The sequence below is a fragment of the Spermophilus citellus genome (assembly GCF_964194105.1).
Source record: "Spermophilus citellus genome assembly, chromosome: 7".
Taxonomy (NCBI): domain Eukaryota; kingdom Metazoa; phylum Chordata; class Mammalia; order Rodentia; family Sciuridae; genus Spermophilus; species Spermophilus citellus.
The window spans coordinates 120,141,677-120,161,142 of NC_138188.1; positions in this window are offsets into that span (position 1 = coordinate 120,141,677).

A 19,466-nucleotide genomic window follows, 5' to 3' on the forward strand; every position below is an offset into this window, starting at 1 on the left:
ACACTTTTGTTTTTCGACCTTTCATGGGTGACTCAAAATGTCTTGAAATGGTCCAAAAACTTGCCTTGGATCACTTAACCATCATAACATAAGAGGAGGGATTTGAACCCATGCAGTTGAATAGCAGCACCCTTTCTCTAAACCAGTGGGCCTTGCAATGGCAGGTTTAGCTGTATCTTCCCAACAAATGGTAAATTCTCTAAGGCCGGGTTCCATGTCAGCTTACTAACTGATGCAATCCCAAAATCAAGTATAATGTTAAAGAAAGTCAGCATTGAGTGAATGAGTTAAAATCTTGCTCCCATGGGAATATGCCCCCCTACCCAGTCTTTCTTTCTCTTCTAGGCCAACACCCTTACTTTGCCTCTATTCCACTTATTGTATTATTTTATGAATACCTTAGTTGTGATGACAACTATTTTAAAAACTCACAACCTCCTTGCAGCACTGTCTGCTGCTTAGGCTTTTGCATTTGAACCAAGGTGAACTGCAGGAGGCAAGGGCTGGACCCAAGAAACACAAATACACTTCCTGCCCTCAGGGACCCTGGAGTCCAATGGGAAAACTAGGTCACACATTCACAATGCCTCTCCAGCCTCATAAGAGAAACAAACACATCCAAAAATGCATTCTACCCTGCTTAGTAATCTGCCGCTTGATGACTGACAGTCAAGAACATGGCTATGTATTTGCTCTGAGGTAATAGGCAGTGAAGTGTCCATTGGGTAAAAATATTTGTAGACATTTGATAGATTACTGAGCTAAGTATCTTACCAAATGGAGGGGAAATTTGCTAACACACAGAGTCCTTTACAGTTGTTCCTGGGCTCTTCTGGCTGAGCATCTCAGTGTCACACCTGCTATGCAATGATGCCACAGGTCCAGATACCCCAGGCTTACAAGAGATGAAGGTGTGGGTTCTGGAATAAACCTGCCTGCATAACACTCTTGGCTTCACTTCTTACTGACTATGTAACAACTAAGTGACTTGATCAAATTCCTGCCTATAAAATGAACAAAAGAATAATGCCTACTTGGTAAACCTATGAGGAATAAATGAGGCAAAGGGAATCGGAAGAAGGAAAGAAGTCCTTCTTGGTCTGGCTGGGTCGCTCTTGATGCATATCTATGGGACGATCACTCCCTCCAGGGAGTCATAAGGTAGCATTTACTAATCATAGCATAGTATTTGGCTAATATGGTAAATGTTAAATAAATGTCAGCAATTATTGTTTCTGATCTGGAATGGACTTTCAAGGCCACCTAGGTCAAATACCATTCCAGTGAAAGAATATCCCTGCCTGCACTTCAGCTTCTGTTTGAGTATTTCATCCTCGTTGGTTCCGATTTTGACCAAGCCCTGCCTTTCATCGGACTCCTTCTTTGGAGGAGGTGAGCCACTTGCTTTCCTGTTTCTTCCACACAGTGACCTCAGCTTTGCTCTCTGACCTACACTGACTCGATGTTACCTTGCTTCTCAACTTCATGGCATCTTTTAGATATTTAAAGGCAGCAGCTTCTCTGATCCTTGGAGTTTCCCCAGCCCTCATCTCAAGACACAAGCCTCAGAAAATGGTTCTGTGGCTTAACTTCCTCTCAATAGAGGATGCTAAAGCCCTGGGGGAAAGGAGAAAGGATCTTCAGAGATCTTCATCCTGCCATTTGTGAGATGCTGACACAAGAAAACACCTCCAGGGCAAGGCCCTGGCTTCTCTTCTACCCCATCCAACCCCACACTTTAAAGGACATTAGGCCACACCCTAAGCTGTATTTTCTATATTTTTAATTTTATTTTTTTTATTGGTTGTTCACAACATTACAAAGCTCTTGACATATCATATTTCATACATTAGATTGAAGTGGGTTATGAACCCCCAATTTTACCCCAAATGCAGATTGCAGAATCACGTCGGTTACACATCCACAATTTTACATAATGCCCTATTAGTAATTGTTGTATTCTGCTACCAAAAACAATAAAAATAAAAATATTAATCTGACCAAAAAAAATTAAAAAAATTTAAAAAAAAATAAAGGACATTAGGCTTTTGGTGTAGGATGTCAGGACTTCTTTCACAATGATCTGGTGCTTGGTGACCTATACAGACTTCAGATACTTTCAAAAAAAAAAAAAAAAACCCTTCTTCTGTCTACATTTTTGTTGCCTTACCCCTCAACTTACCTTCAAATTGTGGCCTTTTCCTCAGGCCCAGTTCAAACCTACCTCAGGGAGCCTTCCCAGAATCTTCTCGTTCGTAGTCTTTTTCTTACTGCCTTATATTTTAGTCTGTTTTCTCTTTGCATCTTATATGCAGGCCCAATATATGGCTGATGAACCTGTGTCTCGTTCATTCCTGTGACTGCAGAAGGAAGGAACATGCTGGTGGGTGAAGATGAAACACCCACACTGTGTCCACCTCCTGGACATCACTCCAGATCCCACCCAGATCCCCTCCTCTCTGCAGATGCTTGCATCCCTCAACTGTAAATACTGGCTGCTGGTGGCTCACTGGCAATTACCCTTTAAAACAGGATCCCAAGGCCAATAACTAGCTACTATAAGAATGCAAAGGTCTGACTTGAGACAAGTCTGCAGTGCTTTCTCAGTTCCAGGACTTTCCACTGGATGGGCTCGGGCTTGGTTGCAACTACATTGCATGCCAATTTCTTGTTGCCATTCCTACTTCCTTCACCTCATAGAGGCAGAATTCTCAAAAGCACTTTCATGCAACTCTATCCCATAGCCTGTTTCCAGGAAACTCAGTTGAGGCCCTGTTTGACAGTGCATAGCACATCGCCACTGCCACACACCTGGTGCATCTTGCTTTTCTTAACAAGCTTCAACAAGTGGAAATAGGACCAAGGGGATAATGATGTAAGATGTGAACTCATATGCTGCAAGGAAAGGAGCCACAGGGAGAGATTTCTGCCCCCACCTGAGGCTCTGGGATTGAGAGGACCTGAAGCTTCAGACTCTGTCACTTTCTTCATGACATGGGATGGAAAATAAGGGGAGGATTTGATAAGGTTTCCGGCATGTCATCCTCAGCAGAGACTGACTACATAAGCTAAAAGGGAAAAATAGAAAAAAATTAGACACACAGGAGGGAGAAAGAGAGAGGAGATGAGGAAGGGAGAAAGAGGAGGAAGAAAGAAAACAAGAAGACTGAAGGGGAGAGACAAGGGAGCCACCAGAAGAAAGAAACAGTTTGACAAAGAAGGCAGATTCTTCACAAGCATGCTTTGAAAGCCAGTGTTTTCTTACTTTAAGTTTATACTGCCTTTGCTTTCACAGATTCCATTTGGATTGGACCATTTTTATTTTGCTTAATTTGGTTTGTTTCCCTACTTGCTTAAATTTGAAAGATGGTCCTCTGAGGTCCATTGCTTGCCAGCAGACAGGTATAGATTTGTCTCTTTTCTGCCTCCTTTCCTGGGTTCCCCTCACTCAAATCACACCCTGGAGGGAGTCATCGTCCCATAAATGCGCATCAAGAGTGACCCAGCCATACCAAGAAGGACTTCTTCCCTTCTTCCAATTCCCTTTTGGATGACTGTAAAGAGAAGATAAGTTTGGACTCACCTCATGATTATACATTACACAGAGCCACAGCAAAAAGAAGCACAGACTAAAAAGGCTTTGAAAAATGATGACTATGACTATTGACATCTCTCTCAGAGAGGTACCACATGGGGAATTTCCTCTTATACCAAAAGCAAAGTGGTCTAAGTTTTCTTCCCACTCCTCCAGTCCCCATTTCCCATAGGCAGCTATCCCTCTGAAAATATTTTGGTCTTTTTCTAAAACTCCATCCAGAACCCATCCCTGTCAATTACCTTCCCTCAACAAAACATATTCACTCACCCTTCCCTTCCTCCCTAGATCTCTTGAGTTCTTTCCAGAGTGGCTCTATGACCAATGGGAGGTCTCTCTGCTCCTTCCCACTCTCCTCATCTTCCCATCACTCATTTCTGTTGGCACAACAAAGACAAGCAGGACAAGGAAGGAGTGGGGATTATCTCAAGGAAACAGTCCCCAGACTCACTGCCCCTGGGCTCCAATTTTGCCTAGGCTGTGTTTATATTTTGTGCCAGGAAAAAAATTAAAACAAACTCTACCTCCATTGTCCTTTCACCCAAGGAACTGCTGTGTCCAGTAGATGTGGTGAGTTAGAGATGAAGCATTTGGCATGGCTGGAGAGTAGGGGAGAGGCGTGCCAAGTCCTCTTGCCAGCATCATCATGACAAGCCTTCTGCTCTGCTTCACAGTTCAAAGTGAGTTTTGGCCACCAAAAGCTTGTCATTTTTAAGTCCCTCTGTGTTGCACTTAGTGGGAAATTTCCCAGACATGGGCAAATGGTCCATTGTCACCCTTAATTCCCACCTGTTAATTGGCCATTGTGTCCTTTGTGTGGTTTCTGCGCATTTTGATAAGAAGTGGGGAGATGGCATATCAAAGATAGTTAGGCGGATGCTATTTTAGATGGCCATGTTTTGACAAGGACAGTTGGTTGGCAGGTTGAAGGAGGATTCAAATGAGGAGAAACATCAGAGTGGCCATCTGAAGGCCACAGCTATCATCTACCCCAGATGGGTAGAAAAGGGTTTGGCAGGAAACAGTGATTAAGAGCATGCCCTTGGAGCCAGACAGACAAGGTTGACTCTGCCACTTACCAGGACTGCATCTTTAGAGAAGTTTTTGTCTTCTGAAGCCATTCCCTTCCCCATTTGGCTCATGTGGAGGGTGGGGTTGGGGGAGGCAGCAATCATTTCTACCTCACAGGTTCTTATAAAAATAAATAAGACAAATATATGGAAATTTTACATTTAACGTTACAATCTTAAGAAATCAGAGTGGTGAACAGAAAAGGAAGAAGTTGCTTTCAGGGTAAATGCCAATATTAGCACAAAAAATTCAGAGCTAAATTCTGAACAGTGGAAGAACAAAACCAACTCAAGTTCCCGAATTAGGCCTAACAAAGACAGGCAGATACAGAATCCTTGGTCTATAGCTTCCATGGGCTGCTGCAAATACAAGGTCAAATCTTCTCTGGAGGAAAGAATCCAGAATCCAGGGGCTGGGGTTGTGGCTCAGCAGAAGAACACTCCCCTAGCACGTGCGAGGCCCTGGGTTTGATCCTCAGCACTGCATATAAATAAATAAAATAAAGGTATTGTGTCCAACTATAACTAAAAAATTTTTTTAAAAAAAGAAGAAGAATCCAGAATCCAGCCCTAGGCTTTCCACAGACTGCTGAACTGAATCAAGGACTACAAAACTCTTCTCTTTAGGGAACAGATTTCCAATCAGCCTCTAACTCATCAGGGAGCTGGCTCAGAAAGTTCCTTTCTAATGAAAGAATCCTCTGCAAGGCAGGATGTGGCTGCTCCTGTGGCTTTGCTCTTGGGCAGCCTGACTTCAGTTTTCCTTTAAATGGCAACTACACTTGCTAACACTTTGCTATGGATTTTTTTCTTTGGCCAATGCATTGGTTTTGCTCTGATTCAGATTATATTTTCTGTTGCTAAGTTTTTCTTGTTTTTCAGAAAGTTTGCCAGTGATTCCTGTAATTTTACTCCAGAAGACCTGGATTCAAGCATTAGGATGTACAGGAACGTCTGGTGTGACTCAGCTTTGCCTTATAGGTCTGCTTATCATTAGAAAGAAGCATGACTCCATGGTAAGTATTTGAACAGGCTTCAGTTAGTACATAAACTAGAACATATATAGTCACATATAGTTTATGTAACACTGATAGTCAATTTAAATCTGAATATGCCATTACCAGCAAACTCTTGGTGTTTTCTTCATGAAAACTCTATGCTCTGTTGAAGCCATAGTCCATATAGGTCAATCTCTATATGGCACCATATTCAAAATGCATAGTACAAGGGCCAAAAAAGTACAGAAGAATCTTATGCATTTGCTTTTCCAAAGGAAACAGAGGTGGATCAAATTCACAGCTCTAGCACTCTTTCCCATATATCTATTTTTTTCCACTCTACTTTGGGCCTTCTTTGTCCTTTAGAAAGTCTCACTAGCTGCCTTCACCTCCCTACTATGTGGTCTACCTCCCATCCTCCATGGCCTCAAGTTTTCTCACCTCCATCTCTCCACCTTTCCCTCTCAGTCATTCATTCTTCCATAAAATCATTCTCTTTAAAATTTTTCTTCTATTTTTTTATATATGACAGCAGAATGCATTATAATTCATAGTACATATTTAGAGCACAATTTTTCATATTTCTGGTTGTACACAAAGTAGAGTCACACCATTCATGTCTTCATACATGTACTTAGGGTAAGATTCTTGGGGTTATGACAAAAGAAAAAAGACCAATGAAACCAATTTAGAGGAACTTCCACTGGCCAAAACTGAAACAATTCAGTCATCAAAAAGCAAGTGATTGAAATATACCAAATATGCTAAAAATCCATGAATAAGTGAGGTCCTAAGCAACTTAGTGAGGCCTTGTCTCTAAATTAAAAAGGGATGGGGATGTGGCTCAATATTTAAGTGTCCATGGGTTTAATCCCCAGTACCAAACAAAACCATACAAAATCAGAGAATACATAATTGTAATTTAAATAGAAAAACACCAGCTAAGTATTTCAAAACCAAATAAAACAAAAATGTCAAATATTTATCCTTGCTTTATTACATAAACTACATTCATTCATAGTAACCAAATAACAGTTGAAGGAGAATTTTTCTTTATAGAAGAATTCTATCTACTAAAAGAAAAAAGGGATTTGGGTGCAGCAAACTGATAGTATATGTGCTTAGCATGTAAGAGGCTTGAGTTCCGTCCCCAGCACCCCTGTCCCTGCAAGAAAAGAAAAAGGAATAACACAATCCAAATATTTCCTTTATGCAACTCCTAAAGAAATAATGATAGAGAAAAAAGTCATCTAAGTCATCTAAGTTAGTTGAAACATTGTGTGGAACTTTATAGTGGCTGAGACAGGCTGACACCATGGGACCTCACCAATCAATCATGAAAAGAAGGACCAGCAGACAGCAGAGTCTAAGATACAACACTAGCCATGCAATATTTCTGTCAAAAATAAATAAATCAGAATTGATTATGCTAGAGAAAATACAAGGTATGAGGGAAGATCTCAAATACCACCATGATCATGCTGTCAGCAAAGCCCAAAATGTAAAAATTCTACAAGACATGTGTTTTTTTCCAAATAAATAAATGATAAAGGAAAAAAGAGGGAGAGAAGACTATTAAAATTTGAGATATATACTCAAACATGATATGTGGATCTCCTTTGATTCTGATTGAATAAAATCAACTATAAAAAGACATTTGAGATAACATGAGGGATTTGATTTTAGACCGAATTAGATGCTTCGGTCAAGTGTGGTCCTTTGTGTCCTTGGCAACATCTGTTTCATTGAAGTGGTGGGGACACACACCTGATGAATGAGTGCAAGAGAGAAGGTGAAGTGAGAAAGTGGAGACTATAATACGGTGCACTCTTTGGGGTGGGGGGGTGCTTCTCTGTAAAGAGGAACAGAAAAATGAGAAGAACATGGGATCCACCCAGAGTTCACCTTTCATGATGACTGACATCCTAGCATGTTTGTGTGCTGATGGGAATGGTCTGCAATAGAGGGATAAATTGATGAGGCAGGGGAGAGGAGACCTTGAATCAAAGCAATTGCCCTTAAGAATATGAGAGAGATGGGTTCGATTTCAATCTGTGGGGTATCTTTTACTGTACCGATATAGCCACACATTAATAAAATCAGACATCTGGAAATAATTTTAAATGCAAACATTTATTTCAATTACATAAAGTAAGTTTACTCAGTGGTAGCAAAAATTTGTCCAATGGGTCTGAAAAGTTACCTTAGTGAACATGAGTTGGTAACGGTAACCCCCTCCTGCTAATTCCCCAGCATTGGTACACCCTCAAATAACAGGCTACCTGTATGGTAGGCTTCCACAGCAGGTAAAAACCCACGGGCAGAGACTGTGTTCTTTTCCTTTCCCCAGTCCTTTCTTAGCAAATATCAGCATATGGATCCTTACAAACCATTTGAGAAAGGAAAGAGAAAAGGGAATAAAAAGAAAGAAGGTAAGAACTGGACCTACTGAAGCAAGAACCATTCAAATGAAGCAAGAACCTGACATTATTTTGCAAAAATTTCTTCCTAACAGTTGAATGAGTAAACAGGTTTTATTCTTCTCTTTTTCATTTGTGAAAGACAAAGGGAAAGAAAGAAGGAAAGAAATGGAGATGGACTGAGTGTCCACAGTGGATTCAGTCCTCTGCTAAGAAGGTCACAGTGAGTTGCCTCTTTTATAGTCAACCAACCCAATTAAGAAAAAGCTTCATTCTGCACACTGAGTCACCAGTACTGTCTTTAGGTTAAATTAGCACATAATGTAACATAACTGTCATCTAATGGAACAGAATCCCTCAGATAAGAGTGAGTTTCCTCTCAATGGAGTTACATAAGCAGAATCCAGGTAGTATCTATGGGGAACCTTGGCAAATAATGTGTATCAGACCTTACACCTTATGTTCCTGTATAATCCTGGGATTCAATGAGTTCTAATTATATCATTCCAGAGCTGTATAATAGATACCTTGAGGTTTCACATCATCAAAATATAAGTATATATGATATGACTAAAGAAAGCATAGTATTTGAACATGCTGGTGCTGAAGTCAGACTGCCATGGACAAATTATGGTTCTGCTATGAACAAACCATACTATGTGACTCAGTTTCCTCATCTGTAAGATGAGAATAGCATCAAGATAAAAAAAAGACATTTGAGATAACATGAGGGATTTGATTTTAGACCGAATTAGATGCTTCTGAGGCATTCTTTTTGAAAAATTATTAGGAATTATGAAGAAGGATCGAGAAATTATAAAGAAATTTTAGATATGGTTTGAAAATTATGAACTAAAAATTTTAAAAACAGTAAAAAAAAAGCAGAGGGTAGGGGAAAAAAGAGTAGAACTGTAAATATGATGATCCAGGATGGAGTTTGTTGCACAAATGAATTCCATATTTTCACATGCATGTGTTAGGAAAGTGTTCACAAAACTGGCTCTATGTTTGCAGCCACCAAAGGGAAAAAGAAAATAGGAATATCAAGGAATTCTTGGTGTCCATACATAAAAAAAAAATATTTTTCAAGTAAAGCTCCTTTCAGAGGCTGAGAACTGAGAAAAACCTCTCCTGTGGGTCTTCATTAGAGAGCCACAGTGAGGTGCTAGAAGAAGCATCTTCAACAAAACAAACCCAGGGCAGGGTGCTGGTGCACACCTGTGATCCCAGGGACTTAGGAGGCTGGGACAGGAGGATCACAAATTTGAGCAGGCCATGTAAACTTAGTAAGAACCTGTCTCAAAATAAAAAATAAAAAGGGCTTGGAATGTAGCTCAGTGGTAAAGTCCCCCTGGGTTCAATCCCCAGTACTGCAAAATAAATAAAAGGGAGGTGTCTCTTTTTAATTTGATTCACCAAATGTTCACCAAAAGTCTTTACAACATCTTCCAACAAGCAAAACTCTAAGACCCAAAAGATTCTTTTCTTCATCACTAAAAACACATTAATTGAAGTCTGTATTTCATTATATGTGCCAGTCTCTGCATTTAGATCTCTATTAGTAAATGCTGGTGTTCTATAACCATATGATCATGCAAAAATGATGCATGTCATGGCAAAAGAAAGAAAGTCTGTGGAAGTACAGAGAAGAGCTCCAATTCAAATTTTCAGGACAAGTTAGGGTATTTTTCTGAAGAGTGGCATCAGCATAAGAAGGATTTTGACATGCCAGGGAATCACTCCACACGAAAGGAGAGGTAAAGACACAGAGGTGGTCTGCACATCCTTCTATGGTACTTAGTGAGTTGCATTAATAGGTGTGCCCAAGTTCCTATCATTCAGAAAAGTTACATATGGACTTGGATAGCTTCCCACAGAGGTAGTGACATTCAGAGGGTTCAAGAACCTTTTATGACTATTCCCTCCCAAGTAAAACTAAGAGATTAATCAAGAAGTCAGTAGCAGGGGCATAAGTTTGTTTGGGACTATTTGTCTCACTCTTGACACTCTGTATTGACTTTCAGAAATTATATAGACTCTTAAGAGTTGGGTCTGTATAGATTATAGCTAACCAACTTATGATGGTCAACATACAATTTTTCAACTTCACCATGATGTGAAAACAATATGCATTCATAGAAACCCTATTTCCAATGTTCAATTTCAATCATTCTTCAGACCAGCAATATGTAGTAGGATGCTCTCTCTCCTAATGCAGCTCCCAGGCAGTCACACCTTCACAAAGGTAGACAACTGATATTCCATAGTGCACAGTGTTGCTAAGCCATGAGGTTAGGTGAGATGTATTAATGCATTTTCAACTTGTGACATCTTCAGTTTATGGTGAACTTCCTATGATCCAACCCCACTGTAAGTCAAGGAGCATCTGTATTTTGTTTACATATGTGTTATTTGACTATTTAAATGCCATGTATGTCTCTCTCTCTCTCTCTCTCTCTCTCTCTCTCTCCATACACACACACACACACACACACACACACACACACACACACACGTAAATGTGGGTGTGTGTGTGAAGTATAATATATATGTAAGCATACAGGTTTATGTATACATCCATGGTGCTATTCCAATAGGACTATTTTCAGTGTTTAGAGAAGTATTTAATATGAGCTCGGCACTAACACATAAATGGTAAAATCTACAATGAGAGTATCTCTTCAAAGTCAACCTTGGACCTTCTCCAAGTAGCCAGAGACATTTGGCCACTCAATGCTCTGGAGAACTGCTAAAATTAGCTAGAGGGAAAAAAAGACACATATATCTTAAGGATAGCCAAGAGCTGAGTCCAATAAAGTGACTGTCAGAAAACTGTAAGCTTCAGGCTAAAAGGGGCTTCCAAATCTGTTTAACTTCCAACTGGTGTGTGAATTTCCTGTACAATACTAAATTTGTTAACTATTGCTACATAAAAAATAATTTTAAAATGTGTTGGTTTAATTCAACCAAAAACAAAACCAAAAAGATACCTGTTAGTGTCTCACATAGTTTTGTGGGTCAGGAATTAACAAATGGCTTGGCTGAGTCATTCTGGCTCAGGGACCCCTGTGAGACTACAGTCAAGATGCTGACCAGAGCCACAATCCTCTGAGGATCGGAGAATCTATTTCCAGCACATTCCTTTCACACAGCTGTGTGAAAGACCTCAGCTTTTAGTCACATGAGCCCATCCTTAAGGGTGCTAGAGAATCCTCCTGACATGATGGCTGGTTCTCCCAGAAGCAGTGAGGTAAAAGAGAATGAAGCAGAAGCCACAATGTATTTAGTGACCTAGTAATGGAAGTCACACTGTCATTTCTACAGTGTCCTATTGGTCATAAAGATCAGCTCTGTTTATAGTGCAGGACTGCACAGGGCTTGAATACCCAAAGCAAGGCAAGGATCATGGTGCCACCTTGGAGTCTGGTATACCAAACAGGGGCAGTCCACCTCGATAGCTTGTAGTGATGGATGCTTACTTCACAAGGCAACCTCTGATAGAAACTTCTCTTTCTTCAAATTATAAATACAATCCCTTCTTTTTAGTTTTTCTATTTCGAGGGTCACAAAAATTCTAATCTTTCTTCTGAAAAAAAATTTAAAAATCAGTTCTTTATTTTTATCCTTCTGGTTTCAAGAATTAGAAACATAGAAAGTCCATCCTCACCCCCAGTTCCTTCAGCCCTTTGTAGAGCTTTAGGACAAGATTAATTATTATACTAAAATATTAGTTTAAAAAGAGGTGAGGGCACTTATCCCCACCCCAGATGTCTCAGCTATTATCTCAGAATCCACTTCTTTCCTTACATAGATCAGCTACCCTGGACATAGTAGCCAGGTGCCATTTCATAGACTACCAAAACCAAGCTCATTTTTTTTTATCCAAAGCCAAGACTTTCTTTTAAAAGACCAAATAAGTCCCATACAAGTGTTACATGGAAGCAAAGGAGGGAAAAGAGAGCCCTTATCCTCCAAGGCTTTGTGTCAACTTACTTTCCTTCTTTACTTTTTGAAATTGGCTTTCAGGACAATACACTTTCTTGGTTTTCCTTCTACCTTGATTTGCTGGACTTACCACTTCTTCCAGCTTATAAATGCTAAGCATCCCAGGGTTCAAATATCACGCTTCTACCACCCACTACCCCAATCCTTATGTTGTCTCATTCAGCTCCATTGTTTAATACTGGCTTCTACATATAAACCCCCAACCTAACCTTTCTCCCAAGCTTCAGGCTTTTGTACCACCTGTCTAACTGGATATGTGCACTTGGACATGTTAAGAGACATCTCAAAGTTATCACATACACATAAAACTATTCTAAACTCCATCCTCCACTGCCGGCTGAAACCAAACCCTGGATTCATCTTGAACTTCCATTTCCCTTATCCCCCACAACCAAGTATGTCTTCAAAATACATCCTGACAACCAATCCCACTACTTTATATAACTACAAGGTACCAATTTTAAAAAAATCTGGAGAACTATTTTAATTTTTTTTAAAAATACACCCTGAAGTGATCACTTTTCACAATCTCTATCATTTCACCAGTTCAAAACTATCCCCATTTTTTTTTTTGGCCAGGACTTTTGCAATAATTTTCTATTTTATCACTTTGCTTATCCCTAGATTCAACTTTCTACCTGCAACCAGAATGGGAGCTTCAAAGCATACTGTATTCCCATCACTCTCTGAGTAAAATCCAACATTCTCACCATATCTATAAATTCCCACCCATCTCTCCATCTCATCTTCTACTCAGCCTTCCTCTCTGTGCTTCTACCACGCTGACCTTCCTGTGCCTCCAACATGGCAAGCTCCATCCACCTCAGCACTTTCGTCCTGGCAGTTCCTTTTACCTCCACTTTCCCTGGACCTTCCTGTGACTTGCCCTTGTTACTTTATTTGCATATCTGCATGTCACCTCAGACCATCCTGTTACCTTCTATTTCTTTATTTCTTTGCTTTGTAGCCTTCTCACTAACTAGCAGTAGATTGCAGCAGTCATTTGCCTATGTGTTTATTATATTTGTTCAATTTTATGCATTTTTTTAAAGAGAGATGTTTATTTTTTTTTTAGTTTTCGGCGGACACAACATCCTTGTTGGTATGTGGTGCTGAGGATCGAACCCGGGCTGCACGCATGCCAGGCGAGCACGCTACCGCTTGAGCCACATCCCCAGCCCAATTTTATGCATTTTTTTAACTGGTAACAATGTCCGGCACTCAGTAATAGCCAATAAATAAAAGAATGAAGCATCCATGGAAATGAACTTCCCTGTCCTGTTTTTAGAGTAGGACTTGGTATATGAGTTAATGATATTGTCAAAGTTACCTTCTCTGAGAACCATCTGTTAGTCCCCTGAGCACCTCCCAACTGTATAACAGCAAACCTATTCAGCCTGAATTTCTTTCTGTTCTGATTTCTCACCTCAGCAGAGTTAGGCAGAACTAAGATTCCTGCTGGTGATGAAAGCCCTTTCCACAGGAGACTTCTTTGTAACTGAGTGGTGTGGCCTCCTAACCCCCTCCGTGGAATTTGAGCAGGCTGTCATGGTGAAACTCAAGCTGGTTTTTCTTGTAAGGAAGGAGGAAGATTATATACGTGACAATGTTTTTTTATAACTGCTGTAAGACACAAGGGGGCAGCAAAATCAGGTCTTACTTTAAAGGTGAAATGGGAATTTTAATAACTACAATTAGACATTCAATAGATGGGACAAATTTCAGTACATCCCTACACTGAGTATTTAGGAAGTACTGAAAATGAATGAACTGTGGCGACAAACAACAACATGGATAAAGTCTCCAAACAAGGTAAGCAAACACAATGTTGAGTGAAAAAAAGCAAGACACGTGGTATGATTCCATGAACGTAATATTCAAAACAGGAAAAATGAGTATATTGTTTAGATTATGTTTGTAGATGGTCAGACTATAAAGAAAAACAAGGAAATGGTAGCCCCAAGGTGAGCCTTGTGAAGATAAAGCAGCTTGGGGTCAGCAGGGTGCACGTGAGGCTTAAGGGGCCCAGCATATCCTATTCCTCCACATTCACAGAAATTACACAGGTGCTTCGTTTGATATTTATGTGTTAAATTGAACATTAATGGTTTGTGTCCTTTTTAGTACATATATCTATATTTAACAATACAGGGTTTTAAGGAAAGGAAATGGAAAGAAAGAGATGAAGAAAATGGGAAAGAAAGAGATTAGGCAGTGAGAAAAATGAGAGGAATAGGTAGGAAAGTAGCTTCAGACATAAAGGGGAAAAGAGAAGCTTGGAGTCAGATGAGAAGAGACATCCTGATGAAGGAAGAAAAAGAAAGAGGAGGGGAGAAGAGAAGAAAGAAAGAAGCAGGAAGGGAAGAAGCAGGAAAGGCCCAGAGAGCAGGAAGGAGAGGGAAATAAAGAAAAAGAGGAAATGAAAGGTGAAGTGAGAAAGAGGAAAAGGAGTGCAGGGGGGGAAAGCAACAGTTATAGACAGTGTCCAAGAGGCATCATCAAATAGAAACATGTAGGACCAAGACGACTTATTTGGCCAGGCTAGACAGGTTGGAAAGAATGGGGACTCAGTCCTGCTACAATTAGAAAATAACTGTGTTAGAGTAAGACGTCCAGGTCTTCTGAGACTTTCAGTGTCAACAAAGAGTTCTTCATCTGCAGATCTGTAATAGAGAGACAGGGCTATGAAAGGCAGGGGCAGGGGCAGAGCCACAACAAGAGGATGACCAATTCTTAGCTGGCATCAAAAGGATGAATTCAGGATTACACAACTGTCCACCATATTTGGAGATTTTTAGGTGAACTCTACCAGCACACTCATGCATTGCTGAGGGCCATTACCAAGTAGGAATGACACATCGATTTCCTTGCCAGCGTACCCCATGTTAAATTTGCTGTGACCTTGCATGTGTGTTTGAGAAAGATGACCCTACTCAAAGACGAGGGTGGATCCAGGATTAGGGTGTATCCTGCAGTTTGAGGAAGTATAGTATCCCGGTCCTTGGGTTTAGGGCGTTCCCAGTTTAAGACCTTGGGTTTTAGGGAAGTTCGATGTTGAGGATTATTGCTGCTGGAAATAGGGCGTTCCTGCTACCTGAGCTCCCTTTGAGTTCTCGTGAGATTCAGAGAGTATTTTGGGAAGAAAGCCTCGTGGAGGAGGTGAGTTGGGTGGCAGCAGAACTGGGATTGCCCCAGAACGTGTGTGGAGGCCGGTGTGAGTTCGGGAATAAAGAGTTGCTGTTTGAATCTACAAAGCTGTGTGGTGGCTCGTGATTCTGTGCCCAGCCAAGACTGCGGCAATGCATGGTCTGTTTCCAGTTTTAGCGTATCATTTCCTCTCCCTCCTTCCCACTTCTACACCTCTGCTTCCTTCACAGGAATCCTGGGCCTACAGGATATGCTGGACATAGTGCTAATGTCCTCAAGACACTAGAAGTCTCCCTAATGGAGAAAATGAAACCAGTTAGCTCATTCTCTATCTATTGCTCAGAGAAGGAGGTTTATTCAAAACTCTACTGTGAACAGGTGCATGGACCCATGAAGCAGGGACTTTAGCTGTTCTTCTCAGTACCTTGTTGGTACCCACTTTCTCACCAATAACCAGTTCTATGGTTTAGAAAAACCCCAAATGCTACCAGGAATTTGGGTCCTAAAATAAATAAATAAATAATAAATATTTTTGAAAATGCTGTTTTTATTTGCCTTCTTCACTTGGTCAAACGGTGCCTTCCCCAGAGGAAGCACAACTCTGGAGACATGAATATGACTTGTTTGGAGAGGCCTTTGTTCTGGAGGAATCCAATAATAATTCTAGGTAAAACTCAAACCTTAGATTGAGTCATAAGAATAGATGTTATCAGAGAGAGAGCCTTCGTGTGCTCCCTGTGGCCACTAGGAGCCTTGCCAGTGGGTGAGCCAGAGGTGGACACGCTTCCTGGGTGGAGAGTAAGGCGTCTATAAAAAGCTTACACCTGGCTTCCATGCCTTTGGGCCTGCACACTGGAGGCAGGCCCACTGGAGGCAGGCCCACTGGAGGCAGGCGCACTGGAGGCAGGCACACTGGAGGCAGGCCCACTGGAGGCAGGCCCACTGGAGGCAGGCACTGGAGGCAGGCACTCTGCCGAGGCATCTTAGTGAAGATGTGCTTTGGCCTGAGTTTTTCATCTTCTTTTCCCCAACCTTCACAAAAACATTCAAAAAAGAGCACAAATATTGAGAAATCATCTATAATAATATCTATAAAAGGGAATAGTGTCGTGAATGAATCAGGAATGTGAAGGTATCTTTTGGGGGAAAAGATGGGATGATTCTACAAAAAGCTATGACCGCCCTGTCAGATGTGAAAAGGGCCTGAGAGAAAAATAAGATTAAGACCTAGCCAGAACCTCAGAGCCACTAAACTAGAGCTGGAGGCCTGGGAATCAGGGAAGGCCTTGGGCAGCTGGAGGTATCTGGTCTAGAAAGAAAGTCATGGTAAAAACAACAATCACTGTAAGCACACTTATAAAATGATGTGAGCCTGCAAAATAATTCTTGAAATGTAAGGTACATGGTACAAAAAAATTTAATAATTTATATATCTTAATGTTATAAGATGAGCTTTATTGAATAACTGCTATATACAAGCACTATGTTAAGTGCCTTATATGCATTATCTCACTAGGTACTAATATAGTACCTCTATGGTAAATACCATAGCTATATCCATTTAAAGGATGAAGAAACAAAGACTCAAAGGGAATGTAACCAAAACTACACAGGACCAAAATGTTAGCCAAGCTGGTCTGACTTTGGAATCTATACTTTTTTCATAAGGACAAAATATTTCCTCTCCTATAATTCCAACAAAAAAAATTTAGGGAGTCAATGGGAAAGACAGAGAGGTGTAGGCATAATTTCTAAATGACTCTGAGTTGAATGAACTTGTGATGTTCCCACAGGAAATGGGAAGTGTGGTTGGATTAGGGCTCAGATCCTTTAAAGTCCCTTCTAGCTAGAGTAATTTGTGAAGCTGATGCCTTGGGGACTCTTTCGGGAAGGATATTTTTATTTGTATTCATTTATTTTAAAGTTCACACTTGATGGTGAACAAGAAAGTGGTAACAGATCCTAACAACAACTATTTCAATTCTCACTTTAGTAATTTTCCATTCTGGGTCCTTCAAGGCTAGGAAGCAAAAACAGTTGGGAAAGTGCCCTTAGAAAGCATTATCCCTGATATCCCATAGTTCCATTCCCTCCCATGGAATCTCCATGTGTGTCAGTCAAACGGATGGTGGAGGGGAGCAAAGCAAGTGAGGTGACAAAGAGCCCTCACCAGGTCTCCAATGCAGGATGCATATAGTCATTGGATGCTCCAAACCAGCCCTGTCGTGCACACATGTGCAGGGATTGGAAGCCACTGAAGACTCAGAGCACTTGGGAACAAGCCACAACTTTAAGAAGCAGCAAGCAACTACATACTCCTGCTTTCAAGTCATAAGTCCAGAAAACCCCCTTGCACTTTATTCACACCTCACCTTACACACCTATTAATTCCATAGAGCAGGATTTTTTCCTACACAGAGACATTTTGAATTCAAAGCCTAGGATCTACCAACCAGATTTAATGTAAGCTCCAAGAGATCTTTGCTGCTCTTCCCTCAAACTCCACTGTCAAAGCAAACCCATTCTTCAAGGTATAGCTCAAAAGCCACCTTCTCCTAGAAGCTCTCCTGCTTCTCCCAGCCATAATCTCTCTCTTATTTCTGACCCCAAAGGTCACATCATGGTTTTCTCTTGCCACCTTTATTGATAGGGGTAGCCATGCAGCACAACACAGTGCCAGAGGCAGTCACAGAGTCTCTTAGGAAAAGCGCTGGATGCTGGCTAAACCCAACTGTGTTACTCACAGGGCCCCAGACCTCATCTCGGTGACCATCCTCATTGACTCACATTAGCAATCCCTGACTTGTTAATGTGGCCTCAACCAAGAATCATATATCTCAGAAAGACCACCTCTGCTGAGATGTGGGTCACATAGAAGAGTATCCATCCAGAACACAGCTGCCTCTCAGCTCAGCTATGCATGCATTCTGAACAGAGGACTATCACTGGCCACATGTGCAGCCCATTCTGTAGAAGGAGGTGCAAGCCAGGATATCCAGGGATTATTGCAGAGTGTATGCAGACAGCCTCAACTCTTATTATTGCCTTTATAAAGCCAAGCTAAATGGTTCTTAGAGGCTGCCCTCTCAATACTAGGACCAGGGTGTCTATAGGACCATGGCAACTGCCATCTCACAGAATTCACCATTTTCATGAATGCTCAGGTGGATGTCCTTTGCATATGTTCAGAAGAGAGCAGGGCTTTGAGGAAAAGCTCCATATGGACTCTGTCTTCATGCAGCCCCCACTCTGGGTGCTCCTCAACATGACCCTCTCCCTGGGGGCAGGGTCTTAAGTATTTTTGTCTTTCTCAGCCTTGTGAATCTAGTAGCCAAGGTTATGCCCCTATAAGCCAGGACCTCTTAACACTGCTCAGAAAGGAGGGGCAGAAGGGAAAGCCCCCAGGGCAGGAAAATGTCCCAGCTTCAATAAACCAAAGACAGGGAGGGAGCAGTGAAATGAGGCTTTCCTGTCCACCAGGGATAGGGAGTGGAGGGGAAGCACAAGAGGGGAGAAAGTAAGAAAGAGACAGAGGAGGAAAGTGAATAGAAAGGAAGGAAGGAGCCATAATAGTGATAAATGGACAAAAAGAAGGGATGGAGGTGGAGGAAGAGGAGGAGAAAAAAGAGGGAGACTCAATGAAGCAGAGAGAGAGATTCAGGGAGAGGATTATAAAAAGATGGGGGAGAAAACAAAGAACAGAGTCAGAAACAAGAATTGGAAGAAACAGAGGAGAAAGAACAAAAAGAAGGAAAAAGAAAGTCTGGGCAAGAACCATCAAAGAACAGGCAACAAGGAGAAAGAAACTAAGGGAAGCAGAGGTGAGGAAGCTGAGGATCCTAAGGAAAGGAGAGACAGAGGCAAGAGGAAGGGGAGTGAGATCAGAGAGAGAGCAGAATGAAGAAAGGAGAGAAAGAGAAGAAAGGGTCTCAGAATGCCAGAAAGATCTAAAGGGGAAGAAATGAAGAGAGATAAGAGGGTGGAGAGTGAAACATGGGGGGGGGGAGCTCAGAATGTGGAGGCAAGAGGCCAATAAGACAGAGACACAAGCACCCAGAGAAGGAATTGAGAGGAAGGAACGGCACAGCTAAGAGGAAGTGTGTGAGGAAGCAGAAAGCGGAATGGACATCAAAAACCAAAAAGAGAGAAGCCAAGCTGGGTCAGAGAGCATGTCTGAGCCTGAGTCTTCTCAACTGTAAAACAAACTGCTTTCTTCATTAATTTTTATGAC